At 46.6% G+C, this 18,320-nt stretch overlaps 1 pseudogene; it reads right to left on the reverse strand.

Moving 5' to 3' along the window:
* Positions 1–18,000: 18,000 nt before the first annotated feature.
* LOC126210362 (5S ribosomal RNA) lies at positions 18,001–18,118 on the reverse strand (annotated as a pseudogene).
* Between the last annotated feature and the right edge of the window lie 202 nt (positions 18,119–18,320).

Raw genomic sequence — 18,320 nt, forward strand, 5'->3', positions numbered from 1 at the left:
GTCAGTCGGATACAGTAGTAGTCGGTCGGCTTTAGTAGCGAGTGGACAGTAGTAGTCTGCGGGAGTCGGCATGCGTCGGCTGTGTGCTCTGCTCGCGACTCTGGTCAGGACTCTGGAGGATGAGTATTGTTGTAGAAGGTAAAGAAGCAGCATTGCGCATATTTAATAATGTATGTTAATTGTAATTAATTTGTTAAAAAAATTGCCCCAATAATAATTGTTTTATAAAGTAACTCTTTTAAAGAAAAACATTCATTTCAATTTAAAGAACATTTCCAATGGATCGTCACTCCTTCCAAGAATCCAAAAAATATATATAGGCCAGCATTGCACGAAGCTGTGTCGAAGAATGTATAATTAAGAGCAGATATAATTGCAGTTTTTATTGAGGTAAGAATTTTTGCTTTTTTATTCAGAATACAGGGCCGAAGGTCGGCGCTGCTGTCCTTATGAAATTTACCAGAGGTTATTATTTCTGTTGGGAGTTTACATTTCGTTCATGGTTCATTATTTAATTGATATTATTGTGTGGGTTTATGGTCAATTTTCATTCATTAATTTTTGTGTGGGGAGTTTACGCTTGGCTACATTTCCATTTTTCATTTAACAAATTTTGCGGGGAGGTTACAACTTATTACAATGAACAGAGATGTCAATGAACGAACGGACAGATCATAAGTTTGCGAAAATAAAGTCACTCGAGGGAATACTTGAACCAAGGACCTATCGTTCCGCAGATGTTCACGCTAACCACGGGGCCACGGCGCTCCTGATCTCACACTATCCTTGATGTTGCCTATCTTGCGCATGGACTACTCAGTTTGTATATTTTGCTTATTTTTTTCATAGTTCCACACAACTTCTTCCTGTTTTCTCGATTGATCTGTGTTCAGTTTTTCAAGGCCTATCCACTGTGCCACCTTATAACTAAATCTGAGGGGGGTGCGATGGGGAGGTTCCCTTATCAGTTGGAAAGCACATACTATTTATTATTACACAATACTAGCGAACCCAGCAATGCTTCGCTGTTGCTAAACATGTATGCAAATTGAATATACATCCTAAACTCTCCCCATTCTGTCTGCCCATCTCCTCCTCTCACCCCAAAATGTACTCTCTCTCTCTTTAAGTGGACCTCTTCCCACCGCCTTTTCCTCTCTGAGCCTTCTTCATTGTTATTGCAAACGATGCGTTGACAGGTGCGTGTGTGTATTGTGTATTGAACTGGGGACCTAGAAAGAACAGAGAGGCTTCGTCCCGCCGTAACCCAGAGTGGTCCACAACCCAACAACCCCCCCCCCCTCCCCCCCCCCTCCCGGGAACGTCTCATACCAGATGAATGTTAACCCCAAATGTTGGCGAGGTAGAGTAATTATGGTGTACGACTACGTGGAGACAGTGTTTCTGCAGCAGTCGCTGACAAAGTGTAACTGAGGCGGAATAAGGGGAAACAGCCCGCATTCACCGAGGCGGATGAAAAACCGCCTTAAAAACCATCCACAGACTGGCCGGCACACCAGACCTCGACACTAATCCGCCGGGGAGATTCGTACCGGGGACCGGCACGCCTTCCCGCTCGGGAAGCAGCGAGTTTTTTTTTAATTTTTTTAAACAATTTTTTTTTCAAAGCCAAACTCAAATTTCTTTTTCCTTTAAGAACAAATGGTGAGGAATAAATAAGGAATTTTTTTTAAAGAAAACAAAGACTCCAATTATACTGGTTTCTCCTTCCGGTAAACAAAAATGAGTCCCCTTCGTCTTGTTGGCGAAGAAGCAATCTTTTGGAACAAAAAAAGTTTCTCAAAGCCAAAATCAAATTTCTTTTTCCTTTAAGGACAAATTATGACGAATAAATAAGGAAAAGCTTTTTAAGTCGTCGTGCGACTTGTAGTTAAAGTCCAGTTCTTACAGGAGCTCCTGAAGTGTATCCGCCTACAGCATGCCAGCTCGTCCAAACGTGTCTTCTCATGGCGTAGGCGTGGGTTCTGGGTAGCAGATCTATTCAGTTCGGTTCGGTTTATACAGTTTTCAGCTTCTCAGGGCTTGGACGTTCCAGCTACTAGGTGGGTCATCGAAAGTGCTCCGTAAGAAATTGGAAAAATATTGTTTATAGCGTGGGTTGCGTATCAGGACGCAGTGTCGTTCGTTGAGATAAGTCCAATATCCTAGCGTAGACTTGTCGCCATAAGTAAAAAGATAGCGGATCGTGTTGCCACAGATCCAATTCACAGAGTTAGTTTTGGCGGAGGGGTAGAAAGTCTTATCGGGGTACAAAAGCATGTGGACGTCGATCTGAGCCGGTGTCTGGCGAGTAAGAAACGCCAAAATTCGCCGCGTAAGTGTCCAGACGTCTAGCGCTGTGCCACAGTGGAACCGGTGGACATCCGTGTCATCCACTCCACAGTGGGTGCAGAGGGATGAATCGGCGAGATGGATGCGGTGCAGACGATCTCGGTTAACTTGTTTGCCATTCACGGTGATGTACCACGCTGATTGAACGTCTGATTCGAGAAAACGCGCATGGTTCGCCTTCCATATGTGTCGCCACACGTACTGTGGATACTTACGTTCGATGGGGTTGGACGGGCGGCACTGTTGTAACAATTCGGAGACTGTTTTCGTGAGGTACAAACGTGTAAGTGGTAAGGACCGGTAGATATAACTGAACTGCAGGAAAAATCGTTGGATGTAATAAAAGGGGGTTGGAATGGTCGATACCAGTACTGGAGCGGACAAGGAGGCCGGCGCAAAGTTGTGAAGCAGGAGGCTAGTAAGGCTCTGCGGGCAACGATGCCAAAGTTTTAGTTGGGAGCTGACGTATAGTGCCTTGACACGAGTCGGCACGTGGATGAGTCCCACCCCGCCACGATCTCGTGGAAGTGCAAGGGATTCATACTGCACCTTGAATAACATCCCAGAGCTGACGAAGGAGCCGAAAGCCATCAACAGTCGTCGCGCCAGATTTGGGACTGGTAGTACTTGAGCCACGTGTGGTATACGGGAAGCATGATACATGTTCACGTATTGCGCGCGTTGGATAACGTTGAGAGCTCGTAGCCGGTGATCTGCGAGATTTGCTCTGATTGTCTGTAGCAAGCGTCGTCTACCATTGACAGTCGCTGAGCAGCGCAGGTCTGCTGTGAAATCAAGTCCAAGACACCGTATGGTGGCGGCGACACTAAGGGGGGCAGCGCATCTCTCCGGCAAGCCCTCACCAATGAGTAGGACCTTTGATTTTGACACGTTGAGGCAGCTCCCCGACGCTTCGCCGTAAGTCGCCACCCATGTCAGTGCTGCTCGTACTTCATCTTCACTGCGCAGATATAGTACTATGTCGTCTGCGTAGGCTGTACAACAAAAACGGTGGCCTTGCACAGCCATGCCTTCCAAACGTTGGCGCATGCCCTGGAGCAGGGGTTCCAAGGCGAAAGTACACAAAATCGTGGAAAGAGTGCATCCTTGTCGTACATATCGTGCGATGACCAGGGACGGTGTAAGACGACCATTGTACATGATTTTAGAGGTTGCACTACTCAACAGGCGCATAACCACTGTGACAATACCGCCAGGAAAACCCATATGCTAAAGAACTGTCCGTAAATAGAAGTGGTCAACACGGTCGAAAGCCTGGCTAAAGTCCAGTGAAGCCAAGGCGCCAGGGAGACGCTGATGATGCGCTAATGCTATCATGTCTCTGTAATGGCAATGGGCCGTACGGATGTTGTTGTCGCCTCCTAGGGAAGTCTGGTCGCAGGATGTGATGTAACGTGCGACCTTCTTGAGTCGCGATGCCAGTAGCCGTGTGAATATTTTCATGTCGCTGTTGAGCAAAGTAATTGGTCGATAGTCCTGGACCCTCGATAACCCGCGTGGTTTATGTACGGGGATAATAATTCCTTCTAGAAAGGCGCTCGGGACCTCTGTCATCGGTGACATCAGCTCTTGTGCGATTACCGTCCACGTGGAAGCCAACAAATAGTTAAAACTTTTATAAAATTCGATGGGTATACCGTCAGGTCCAGGAGATCTGTTATCGGAACCCGCCTTGATAGCATCTACCACTTCATCTGTGGTTACGTCGTCTTGGAGGTCATGCACTGCACCCTCCGGAAGAGTGTTTGTAGTAAGCTGAGCGACTTCTGTGATCAGTGCTGCAGAATGCGGTACGGCTGCGTATAGCCCGGCAAAATGAGCATGGAGAGCACGACCGATGCTTTGTTGGGTGTCGTGCCGGCGCCCTTCCACATCAGTGAGGACTTGGATCAGAGCTCGTCGTTGTCGTTGTCTTTCCTGAAGGAGGTGGTACATTGACGGACGTTCTTGAGGGATTCGATTAGAAGCTCGAGAACGGACTACAGTGCCTTCCAAGTTACGCCGCATGATCAAGGAGATCTGCGCCTTCGTGCGATGGACCATCGACTGCCGGGCTGGCGAGAAAGGCATCGTCGTACAGTCACGTAGAATGGTGTAGTAGAAGTGCAGGGTATGAGTTTGCCACGCCTTTAATTCCTTCCCATAACTCATCAGAGTCTTCTTGAGGGTCGGCTTTGCACAGGAGAGCCACCATGATAAGGTGGAGTCATAGGCTTCTCGACGATGGTGGCAGCGTACCCACGCTTCTTCGACCATACGGCGACAGTCTGAGGAGGTCAGGTGAGCGACATTGAGTTTCCACAGACCACGACTATGCCACACTTGCTGTCGGGCGAGAGTGACGTCACAGAGGTACGCATCATGGTCTGAAAAGGCCAAGGGCCAGACTTCCGCATGACGTGTGCCATCAGCAAGGGAGCGGGTAACGTAGATGCGATCTATGCGGCTTGACGAGTGAGAGGTGTAGAATGTATATCCCGGTTGAATTCCGCGGAGCTTCTTCCATGTGTCAACAAGTCGGAGACGGTCGATGACCACTGAGAGAGATGCACAAGGGGAATGTCGCGGGAGTTGGTCCGCCGGCTCTTGTGTCGAGTTAAAATCCCCACCGAGTACCAAATCGTCCTGCGGACCGGTGAAGAGGGGTGTGACGCTTTCGGCAAAAAAAGTTTGTCGGTCATGACGGCGGCCAGTGCCGGACGGAGCGTAGATATTAATAATACGCACGCCGAACAGTGTGAGGGCCATACCTCGCGCTGTGGGGAGGTAGATGACGTCCTCTGCAGGGAGTCCGTCGCGTAGCAGGATGGCGACGCCGCTACCGGTATCGGATGCGGGGGAAACATGGGCGTTGTATCCGGTGGGAACTAGGAAGTCAGCCACAAACACCTCTTGTAAGAGTGCTATATCCACATCCGCAGAGTAAATAGTGTCTCTGAACATGGCCAGTTTATGGGGGGCACGAATGGTGGCAAGATTCATCGTGGCGATGCGATATTGCTGTGTACGGCCATCCTCAGTATTTGCAGAACGTGCGGTAGAAGTAGTCGGCAGGTGGAGACCCGCCGGTGGTCCCGCCGTGGTGATAATTACTGGCGGGGCGCCAGCCCCAGTGTCGCCGAGGTGGACTCCTGTGCAGACACGCTGGCAGTCTGTTCCACTTCTTCTTCAACGTCATCGGCTCAGGAAGCTGACGACGTGGACATGTGACAGTCACGTACTTCCGGAACGGGTGTTGTGGATTCCGCAACATGAGTGGCAGGGGGACCGCCGTCATCATTCGTTGACAACGGCGAGGACACGTCCCTGGCTGGGAGAGTAGGCGTCACAGGAGGGGCGCCTGTTGCTGCCACATCGCGTGACTCGACGCTATGTGGGAGATCACCGTCAGACATCAGGACGACATCTCGTGGGGCCGTCTGAGAAAGGGCGTCATCGGAAGGCGTTCGTCGTCGTTTCCTGTGTTTGCGAGGAGACCGCCGTTTTCTGATGTGGCCTTCTGAATCAGAATGTGGTCGCCCGTCGTCTGACGCCGAACCCGTCTGGACAAAGGCAGACGTCGGCACGACACCGAGGTCGACGTCCATGGTTCCAACAGGAACATCGGTTTCGGTCTGCAAAACGGACGGTCCTGAAGCGAGCACTGGAGGCGACGCCGTGCTTGTGTCCTCGGCGCGTTGTGCTGCGGCGGGTGGCGTTGACGATGCTGCTGGCGCAATCGAGATTGGTACGACGGGGTCCTGTGCAACCTTGGCGTAGGTGATGGGTAAGGACGTGACCGTCGGAGCCTGGGTCTCTTCACGTAAAGGCGTCTGTATTAAACGGCGGTGTAAGCATTCGGAACGTACATGTCCCTCCTGGCCACATCCTGCGCACGTTCGTGGCTGTCCATCATACATGACGATGGCCCTCACACCGCCAATCAGCAGGTACGATGGGACATGTTTCGTCAGCTCAATTTTTATTTGCCGGACGCCGTTTAATACGGGGTAGGTGGTAAATGTTTGCCACTTCTCGGCGACGTGACCCAAGACGGTGCCATATGGTTGGAAAGCGGCAATGACCACATCCTGAGGCACCTCGAACGGGAGCTCAAACACCCGCAATGTCCGGAGACCGAATCCAGCATGGGCGACTGTCACAGCACCCATATGTCCATCAGAGTGTTTAAATTTCAGTCCGGTGGCATGACGGTGAATTATGTCATTGCAAATTTCCTCCGTCGACATCTTGATGTAGACAACACTTCCAGTGATGGAAAAATGTATGCCGATTACGTCCTGGGGGTTCAAACGTAGATCCTCACGTATGAACTGTTCGACTTCGAAAGCTCTGGGTCGTGGATGTTCGGCCTGAAACGTTACTTTGATCGTTGCACGGCGGACGGCGGTACGAGTGCGCCATGGTGTACGTTAGTACTGGACTCGATAAACACCGCGACGCGGAAGTAAACACCACCGAGAGCGGAGCGTCGGACGGCGGGCGGAGCAGCTCCGCACGCTAGCACGGCTGCGAGCCGACTATGCGCGTCAGACCGCGCGGCTAGCCGGGCGGTCGCCTTGATGAACAGGTAAATAGGTTGAGACATTTGGTTTATGAGGTATGATAGCAACTGTACAGTTGTTGGATTTGTGAGGAAAGTAGCTCCAGTGACAGTATATCGAATCTTTTAATCAGTGAATGGCTAGGATCACGAAGTTTCAGACGATTCAGATATCTAAGTTGTATTCTAATCAAAAATGGTTCAAATGGCTCTGAGCACTATGGGACTCAACATCTTAGGTCATAAGTCCCCTAGAACTTAGAACTACTTAAACCTAACTAACCTAAGGACATCACACACACCCATGCCCGAGGCAGGATTCGAACCTGCGACCGTAGCAGTCCCGCGGTTCCGGACTGCAGCGCCAGAACCGCTAGACCACCACGGCCGGCTGTATTCTAATCATAAGATCATAATCCATACATACAACTTACTCGTTTTCAGTAAAAACGACGACGACAAAGAAACATAAACAGTTGGAAGAAACAATTTGTTTAATGGTTTGCATGCCATCCTTTCATAGTTGAAACTGATTGTGAGAAAGGGACTGAAACCGCACATTTTCTTCCTCGTAGTCGGTTTTAATAGAAGACATGCGCAACATCATTTAAAAAAATATATAACTGATATCCACCTGAATATTTAATAGAGTACCTTATAGGATTTGAAGTAAATCATTCAAGAATTTTTCGAGATATTTTTCTTACATCGTTTCACCTTTCTACATTAAATATGTATTTGCATGTTATGTACATTAAAATATATAGTCTATGTTCGTCCGAATGTTGATTAGAGTATCGTGTACAATCTTGACGTCGGTCGGTGAAGAATATTTCCAGGTTTCTGTTAACACATTTTACCTCTTTTTTATTGTACGTTATATACATTAAAAATATGTAGCCTATGTCCATCCTGATTTCTACTACAGTATCGTGTAAAAATATGAAGTAAAACACTCAAAAACTTTTTGAGATTTTAGGTAGCAACATTTTCCCTTTATATTCGAGCATTGCATATACATTTATTTCGAGGCGATTAAAACTTACGTACATCCGAATGTTCGTTAGAGAATCGGGTAAAATTTGAAGTAAACCGGTCTAGTACTTTTCGAGACATTTCGTAACAACGTTAAACAACGGATTGTCGTTATACGTTAGTAGAGATGAACAGCAAGGGTGCCAACACATTCCCTTGCGGCCTGACTTAAGATCGACATCTGTCGATCAGTCGCCATTCAAATAACATGCTGTGTCCTCCCTACCAAGAAATCCTCAATCCAGAATGAGATTTTCACTCGGCAGCGGAGTGTGCGCTGATATGAAACTTCCTGGCAGATTAAAACTGTGTGTCGGACCGAGACTCGAACTCGGGACCTTTGCCTTTCGCGGGCAAGTGCTCCACCAACTGAGCTACCCAAGCGCGACTCAAGCCCCGTCCTCACAGCTTCATTTCTGCCAGTACCTCGTCTCCTACCTTCCAAACTTTACAGAAGCTCTCCTGCGGCCGTGAGTCGTGCTTGGGTAGCTCAGTTGGTGGAGCACTTGCCCGCGAAAGGCAAAGGTCCCGAGTTCATGTCTCAGTCCGGCACACAGTTTTAATCTGCCAGGAAGTTTCATAATCCTCAATCCAGTCATAAATTACGTCGAATAGCACACGCGATCCTTACTTCGTAAACAAGTATTTGTGTAGCGCTAAGCCGCATCCTGGGCACTTAAGAAACACTGATCGCTTTCATGTATGGAGTTCGGTCTCGCATGATGGATGTTTTCAGAATCCATGCTGCCTAGCATGGCGGAGGTCGTTCTTTTTGAGAATCCTCATGACGTTTGTGCTTAGAATATATTCTAAGATTCAACAATAGACGGGTGTCAATGATACTGGATGGTTTCTAAATTTCTGTTGCAGACCGTCGTGGCCCATTCTTTCATCCAACTACTGGCCACTAAAGTTGTTCGAAAGATCTAGTCTGTAAAATGGTTAAAAGAGAGGCTAAAAAAGCAGCAGATTTTGTGTAGAATCTGATAGTGATTTCTTCGTGTGTTGGGTCACGTATAATTCTATCAATTTTAGCTGTTTCGCAACTACACTGACACTAATATTTAAATCCTCATCATTAAATTGGGAGATAATCCTGGCTCTCCTTTGTAAAGAAATATTTGAATGCCCAGTTCAACATTTATGCCTTTGTTTTGGTACCCACAAATTCAGTTCCTTTCTAATTTACGTGTGCGCACACAAATTTTGGGACCATACACATCCTTCATATATGACCAAAATTTCACTGGCTTTTGTGTGTGATAATCGATATTTTTCTACAGCAATCGCTCAAAGCTCGTATGATAACTCTGTCGGAAAGTATCAGCGCGCATGAATATTAAAAGCCAAAAATTTGTGGGAAACATTCGAACAGTGATGTTTACCTTTGATGCAGTTTGGATGAAATACACTCATTCATATTGTAACCTCCCCACAGAAAAATAATAATGAAATTGGACCAAGTGTAACGTCCCCACAAAATTTATTATATAATTGAACCAAGCGTAAACTCCCAACAAAATTTTCAATTAAATGAATTTTTAAAGTATTGTAACCTCTGAACAAAATTGGCTCCCATTTATAATCTGTGTGCAGAAATGCATTCACATTTAATGTTCCCACAAAATTCTTTTCTGATTTAATGTTAAGTTCGAAACAGAAAAATTCCTAAACACCAAAATAATAAAAAAAAACTTGGTAACCTGGTAAATTTTATGAGGACAGCAGCGCTGCCGTTTGGCCCTGTATTCTGAGTAAAAAAGCAAAAAATTCTTACCTCAATAAAAACTGCAAATATATCTGCTCGCCGGCCGAAGTGGCCGTGCGGTTAAAGGCGCTGCAGTCTGGAACCGCAAGACCGCTACGGTCGCAGGTTCGAATCCTGCCTCGGGCATGGATGTTTGTGATGTCCTTAGGTTAGTTAGGTTTAACTAGTTCTAAGTTCTAGGGGACTAATGACCTCAGCAGTTGAGTCCCATAGTGCTCAGAGCCATTTATATCTGCTCTTACATAATAATTTTCGACACAGCTTCGTGCAATGCTGGCGTATATTTTTTTTCTGATTCTTGGAAGGAATGATCATGCATTGGAAATATTCTTTAAATTGAAATGAATGCTTTTCTTTAAAAAAGTTACTTTATATTATAAAAATTATTATTGGGGAATTTTTTTTTAAAGAAATTAATGACAGTTAATATACATTACTAGATATGTGCAAGGCTGCTTCTTTACCTTCTACAACAATACTCATCCTCCAGAGTCCTGACCAGAGTCCCGAGCAGAGTGCCGACACGCGCACGCACGCGCCGACTACTGCCGACTCAAGACTACTGCTTACTAGCACGGACAGAAGACTAAAGCCGACTGACTACTAAAGCCGACAGACGCCGACTCGCGACAAGCAACAACTAACTACCTACTACTCTCTGGTCAGAGACTCTGCCATGCCTCGCCCATCGCCGGCAACGCATACGTCTTACAATATACACTCCTGGAAATGGAAAAAAGAACACGTTGACACCGGTGTGTCAGACCAACCATACTTGCTCCGGACACTACGAGAGGGCTGTACAAGCAATGATCACACGCACGGCACAGCGGACACACCAGGAACCGCGGTGTTGGCCGTCGAATGGCGCTAGCTGCGCAGCATTTGTGCACCGCCGCCGTCAGTGTCAGCCAGTTTGCCGTGGCATACGGAGCTCCATCGCAGTCTTTAACACTGGTAGCATGCCGCGACAGCGTGGACGTGAACCGTATGTGCAGTTGACGGACTTCGAGCGAGGGCGTATAGTGGGCATGCGGGAGGCCGGCTGGACGTACCGCCGAATTGCTCAACACGTGGGGCGTGAGGTCTCCACAGTACATCGATGTTGTCGCCAGTGGTCGGCGGAAGGTGCACGTGCCCGTCGACCTGGGACCGGACCGCAGCGACGCACGGATGCACGCCAAGACCGTAGGATCCTACGCACTGCCGTAGGGGACCGCACCGCCACTTCCCAGCAAATTAGGGACACTGTTGCTCCTGGGGTATCGGCGAGGACAATTCGCAACCGTCTCCATGAAGCTGGGCTACGGTACCGCACACCGTTAGGCCGTCTTCCGCTCACGCTCCAACATCGTGCAGCCCGCCTCCAGTGGTGTCGCGACAGGCGTGAATGGAGGGACGAATGGAGACGTGTCGTCTTCAGCGATGAGAGTCGCTTCTGCCTTGGCGCCAATGATGGTCGTATGCGTGTTTGGCGCCGTGCAGGTGAGCGCCTCAGGACTGCATACGACCGAGGCACACAGGGCCAACACCCGGCATCATGGTGTGGGGAGCGATCTCCTACACTGGCCGTACACCACTGGTGATCGTCGAGGGGACACTGAATAGTGCACGGTACATCCAAACCGTCATCGAACCCATCGTTCTACCATTCCTAGACCGGCAAGGGAACTTGCTGTTCCAACAGGACAATGCACGTCCGCATGTATCCCGTGCCACCCAACGTGCTCTAGAAGGTGTAAGTCAACTACCCTGGCCAGCAAGATCTCCGGATCTGTCCCCCATTGAGCATGTTTGGGACTGGATGAAGCGTCGTCTCACGCGGTCTGCACGTCCAGCACGAACGCTGGTCCAACTGAGGCGCCAAGTGGAAATGGCATGGCAAGCCGTTCCACAGGACTACATCCAGCATCTCTACGATCGTCTCCATGGGAGAATAGCAGCCTGCATTGCTGCGAAAGGTGGATATACACTGTACTAGTGCAGACATTGTGCACGCTCTGTTGCCTGTGTCTATGTGCCTGTGGTTCTGTCAGTGTGATCATGTGATGTATCTGACCCCAGGAATGTGTCAATAAAGTTTCCCCTTCTTGGGACAATGAATTCACGGTGTTCTTATTTCAATTTCCAGGAGTGTAAATGAAGCTGACCTTTCTTTGCACGTTACTTAGGAGCAATGCGCTACCCGCTTCGTATAAGGAGTGCAACTGTAACATAAAGGAAACACTTTCCAGCATGAGGTTACCAGGGGAAAAATGTGGCTGTCGGAGCACAAAAAAGTGAATATGCTCCTATTTAAAAGATTGTATGAAAAGTGGGGTACCAGATGCATATTTGCGCTCACTTTAACATGCAAGATCCCCTGATTGTAACACACACACACACACAAAAGTGCATCCACTACGACTTGCAGATTACAAGAATGACACTCCTCGCACTTTTGTTTGACATAAATATACCCATAAAAATCAAAATAATTTTTATATGGGAAGCGCAGCCGCATCCAACCACTTTCACAGTGACCATTACGTAGCAAAAAGTCAACCGTTCTGAGATTAGTTCAGTTCAGATGACCTTAACTATCACTAACAATCTCGGTTAGACTCTAGCGATTGAAAGTGAGTTGAAGAGTCAATAACACCACGTAACACCCACGGTTTACGTGTAAACACAAGATACCAGTCTTATCACTTTCAAGCCTATACACATCGTATACGTAACAGCTTCAGTTACGTAACGAGTTATAAAAACTACTGCTTTAATGACAATTCTATTATTTGCAAACACTCTCAAAAACACTTTTTAATTACTATAGCAAAGCTATTCTAAATAGAAAACCACTGTAATTAATGCAAAGTCGTACCTTCACACTACGATAATACGACAAAATTCAGTCCAGTTTAATTAATCCAAAAAAATGTTAAGAGATCGTCGGTTCATTCTCATATACTATTAATGACTGCAGAATATATTGACGCCCTTATTAAAATAACTCTGATTAAATTGCTTTAATATCCTTTGTATGTAATAATTTCTCAAGTCTTATTGTTTAGTGTGAAAATAAATGTTTCCTTTTGTTGATTCAGAGATAAAATTTCTCAATCAAATGCCCCTCTTATGCAAATAGCATCTCTGATCTAGAAATCTTATTACTCGAATACTAACGATCATTTCAGTTGACTTTATTCTTTTTATCTCCACTTTAGAGTATCTTCCTAGTAAATATGACCCGTGTTAATAACTGTCGAGTTCGGTCTTTTTAATTAACGCGAGTTTGCATGACGTAACACAAATAATAACAAATATCTTTGGTTAAAAATACTGTTATACGTCAGACGCACTCGCAAACAGTCTCTCTTATACAAACCTCTTTCAAATTGCTAGAAACTGTTCGTGGGACTTTGCCATTTTGTTAACTAAAGAACTTTCCAAGTAACACGACATATATCCATACTATTTAAAATTTTGTTGCTTCTCACAGCACGTTAACACACTCACACTACGAAATTAGGAAACGAATTTTTAAGTTTTACTTTTTTTTTAGCCAGTCTCCGCTCACTTCTGATGTATTGGTAAAACCCAATTCTCAATACACTTTCTGAAGACACGTGAGATCGATCGATAGCAAGAAAACTATGCCTCCTCGAACAGAATAACAGAAATAAACCTACATGTCACCGACACATTAAATACTGGCGTTGAATGATAACTGAAAGCTCAAACACTTCTGGCGTTGACGCGGCCCACTACTTCAAACAAATTCCGAAAGTTACTCGTCACAGATCGCTTCAATAGTCTTAAAATTGTTACACAGTGCCTCGTAATATGGTGCCAACATTTAAGACCTTCAATACCTTCTCTTTATACGTTTTGGTGGATGGTAAACTTCACGTAACACGTTGTATGGGGCAGCAAAATAAGATACCGTCCCCAATCGATCAATCGTTAGCGATTGCCAAACAAAATATAAATTACATCGAGACTTCCTCTCTGAAACCACAATAATCCTACAACCAACAACCACCAAATAAGCACAAACTCCATCACTTCAGAGTCGGCCAGCAGATTCACTAATACCCTTTCACGGGACTGTAGAACCCCTTAAGTTCAAATAAACTAACTTCCACTGGAGTTGTCCAGCCTTACATATACTCAGCTTACTACAACAGATCCTAACTCAAATAGGCCATCCCCCTAATCCACGTAACTGCATTCACTGCTTAATTAATAAAATTCTAACATGCGGAACCTCACGGTTAGGAACACTACTAAATTTCCAAATCCGTACAAAATTCGGAACGAGCTAATTGCGGCCACTCTCAGTAGTTAGACTTAGCGATTCAGGCAAACTGTTACCAATATTATGTCCCGTTGGACGATCTGCTGCATCGTATGCCAAAACGGGGACTCTACTAATTGTTTGACAATGTCAGGATCTTCAGGAACCATATCACAGACAGAAAGCAGCGATTCTTTGAATTCACAATTGTATTGTATTATACAGAACCGGGGACCTAGAAACGACAGAGAGGCTTCGTCCCCGGCGTAGCCCTCGGTGGTACACAACCCCACAACAGGTGACAGCAGTCCACCCACCCCACTGCCGCTCCACACCGAACCCAGGGTTCGGCCCCCAGTGCCCCCCCCCCCTCCCCGGAAACGTCTCACACCAGACGAATGCAACCCCAAAACCCCAATGTTTGCGTGGTTGAGTAATTATGGTGTACGCGTACGTGGAGAAAGTGTTCGCGCAGCAATCGCCGACATAGTGTAACTGAGGTGGAGTAAGGGGAACCAGCGCGCATTTGCCGAGGCAGATGGAAAACAGCCTTAAAAAACATGCACAGACTGGTCGGCACACCGGACCTCGACACTAATCCGCCAGGAGGATTCGTGACGGGGACCGGTACGCCTTCCCGCCCGGAATGACTTCACAATAATGTTTACATTGTAGGAAACAGCTCTCGCAGCGTCATATACAGACCAAATATCTGCGATGGTGGACTACCTCTGAACGCCGCCGTCTCTGCTGTCAAATCTCTGCTTTGCTGCACAGTTGATTGGTTCAAATGGTTCAAATGGCTCTAAGCACTACGGACCTAACATCTTAGGTACAACATATATACAAAAATGCTTGTCCAACACTTACAGCTTGATTACATTAAAGCCCTTCATATTTCTTCTCTGTAACTCATGTGACGTAGCACATATGTGCAGCCGAACAATGTCTTTTAATGCACGTCTAATTTGATACAGTACTCTCTCTCTCTCTGATTGTCTCCTGTCACACAGAGACAGTCTCTTTCGGCCTGCCCTACTTCTACTGTATCCTCTCACTGTCGCCTTCTGCCTCTTGCTCTCTGTTATTGTTACTGTCTCCTTAATTCCTATCCATTGCTGCTGTCTCTTCTCAGTGTCACTATCTCTCTCCTCCTCGTTGTCATTGCCATAGACTATCTCATTGTCACGGTCTCTCACCGACTTTCATTTTCTCCGTCACTATGTTCCTTTGCCATTGACACTGTCTGCTTCACTATTTCCCTAACACATTTCTCGTTGTGTCAACCGTGTTCCACTACCATAGGTCCCTTGCTTTCTCTCACACTGCCATTGTCTCCTTCACTCTCTCTAAACTACAATCACAGTCTACTATCGTCCAGTATTTACTATTTTTCCTTCTCTTTCCAACTGCCACTGACTCCTTCTCTCTCAGCATAAAAAAGCGCAAACGTATTCGAATACCAAAATTTTTGGGATGATTTTTAAAAGTACTGAGGAAGATAGAATTAGGCAGCTGGTACCCACATTTAGAGTCAGAGTTTTTAAACAGGAGCATATTTGCCTTTTTGTGCTCTGATAAGACCATTTTTCCGCTGGTTCCCATCTTTTCCTTGCCGCAGATGAACATGTCACTTATACGAGGATAATCCCAAAAGTAAGGTCTCCTGTTTTTTCATAAGTACAGAACTCTGTTTGTGTGGCCGTTGGTCACACTGTTATGAAGAGTGCTTCACGCGCTGTCTGTAAACATGGTGCACGCCGCGCTGAGGCGCTCAGTCTTGGCTTTGCAGTCGTTGGGAATGGAGCTCCCGTTCGATGTTACCGCCAAGTGCGAATGGCGCGCAGTTATTCTGTTTTTGAACGCAAAGGGCACTGCGACAATTGAAATCCATATGCAGTTGACGGAATTGTATGGTGAGTCGTGCATGGATGTCAAAAATGTTCGTAAGTTGTGTAGAGAGTTTGCAGGTGGTCGCACCGAAATTTACGACGAACGAAGGAGCGGGAGACTGTCAGTTTCTGAGGACTAGGTCGCTCCGAAATTTGTACGGTGAAGACGGGCGGATCACCTGGATGATCTCTGAACGTTGGTTCCTGAGGTTTCCCGGAGCACCGCTCACAGAATTTTAACGGTAACATTGAACTACCGGAAGGTGTGCGCAAGGTGGGTGCCACGCATGCTGACTGAGGACCACTTGCTGCAACGAGTTGATGCTTCCCTCGCATTTCTTCACCGCCTTGCAGCCGAACACTACAACTTTCTGGACTCAGTTGTCACGGGTGACGAAACCCGGGCATACCACTTTTTACACCTGAGACCAAGCAACAATCACGCCAGTGGCGGCGTCCTTCTTCGCCAAAGCCGCAGAAATTCAAACAAACACATTCTGCCGGTAAAGTCATGACAACCGTTTCTTGGGATCGGAAAGGGGTATTGTTGGTCGACTTTATGCCTACTGGGGCCAAAATTAACGCTGACAGGTACTGTGAGACTCCGATAAAACTCAAACGGGCAATTCAGAACCGGAGTAGTGGAATGTTGAGCAAGGGCATACACATTCTCCATGACAAAGCACGCCCACACATCGCTCGGCGAACCGTTGCTCGCCTGCAACAGTTTCAGTGGAACAAAATAACCCACTAACCCTATAGTCGTGACTTAGCGCCCAGTGACTATCACCTGTTCCCTAAGTTAGAAGAACATTTGGCCAGAAAGCGATTCAGCTCCGACGACGAGGTGAAAGAAGAGGTTCATAGCTTTCTGAACAGCATGGCGGCGAGCTGGTATAACATGGGCATACAAAAACTGCCACAGCGTCTACCGCCGGCCTTGTGGCTGTGCGGTTCTAGGCGCTTCAGTCTGGAACCGCGGGACCGCCACGGTCGCAGGTTCGAATCCTGCCTCGGGAATGGACGTGTGTGATGTCCTTAGGTTAGTTAGGTTTAAGTAGTTCTAAGTTCTAGGGAACTGATGACCTCAGATGTTGAGTCCCATAATGCTCAGAGCCATTTGAACCATTTGAACAGCGTCTACCAAAATGCATTGGCAGAAATGGTGATTATGTCGAAAAATGTTCAAGCTGTAAACTGATGTAAACCATTGTAGAAATAAACAGGTATATGTACTTATTGAAAAAAATAGGAGACCTTACTTTTGGGATTACCCTCGTATGAAAAGAAGTTTATGGATCAGTAAAATTTTGATAGCTTACTTATGTGAAACTGAAATAAGGCAGAACTAATTTCCTAAATCAGACCGCATTTTCTGTCCACAAAAATTTTGCCTGTGCTTCAGTACCTCAACATGTGGTTCCCAGAACCCTTCTGAAGGCAATACGGACACTTTACAGCATTGCTAGTGCTACATCGCTTTATAAACTACCCGTCAATTTACATTTTTTTGCGTCAACGGGAATGATTTAGAAAACGAATAATACTCGTAAAATTTACGCAATTTTATCATGGGAATACCCCTCAACTTAAAATTTTTTAATACTACTGGTCCAGATTTCCTGAATTGTATTCGCAAAATTTAGTCAAATCCATCATTCATTCATTCACAGGTACACCCCTCACATTCATTAAATCACGGGTTTATCACGAGTATACACGTAGTCAATCAGTCTATTTAATTTATCCAGCAGTCAAAATAGTAAATTTTAGTTTCTGGTATGCGAGGATACTTACGAAGATTAAGATTTGTTCATCGAATCGCATCCTATTCTATCTGTATCTGGGAGAGAGATAAAGATATTGGAAGGAGTGTGCCAGAACTCTCCATTGGAAACGGAAACTCCGTCCACAGGCCCTGGCGGGCCCATCGGGACCGACCGACCGCCGTGTCATCCTCAGCCCACAGGCGTCACTGGATGCAGATATGGAGGGGCATGTGGTCAGCACACCACTCTCCCGGCCGTGTGTCAGTTTCCGAGACCGGAGCCGCTACTTCTCAATCAAGTAGCTCCTCAGTTTGCCTCACAAGGGCTGAGAGCACCCCACTTGCCAACAGCGCTCGGCAGACCGGATGGTCACCCATCCAAGTGCTAGCCCTGCCCGACAGCGCTTAACTTCGGTGATCTAACGGGAACCGGTGTTACCACTGTGGCACGACCGTTGGCGAACCCTCCATTACATGGATTAAATATTACATTGAGTATCGAATCCAATGTAGCCAACTTAAGGCTATTCTTTGCATTTATAAGAGTGGAAATAAATAAGCACTTAGATATCGATAGTAATAATCTGAGGTCGAAACATGGGAACGCGATTCTAAGACGAGGTCGCTCTGTGAGAATAAAATTTCGGTAGTGTTGGTCGAGA

This window comes from Schistocerca nitens, chromosome 1 (genome assembly GCF_023898315.1).
Source record: "Schistocerca nitens isolate TAMUIC-IGC-003100 chromosome 1, iqSchNite1.1, whole genome shotgun sequence".
Classification (NCBI taxonomy): Eukaryota; Metazoa; Arthropoda; class Insecta; order Orthoptera; family Acrididae; genus Schistocerca; species Schistocerca nitens.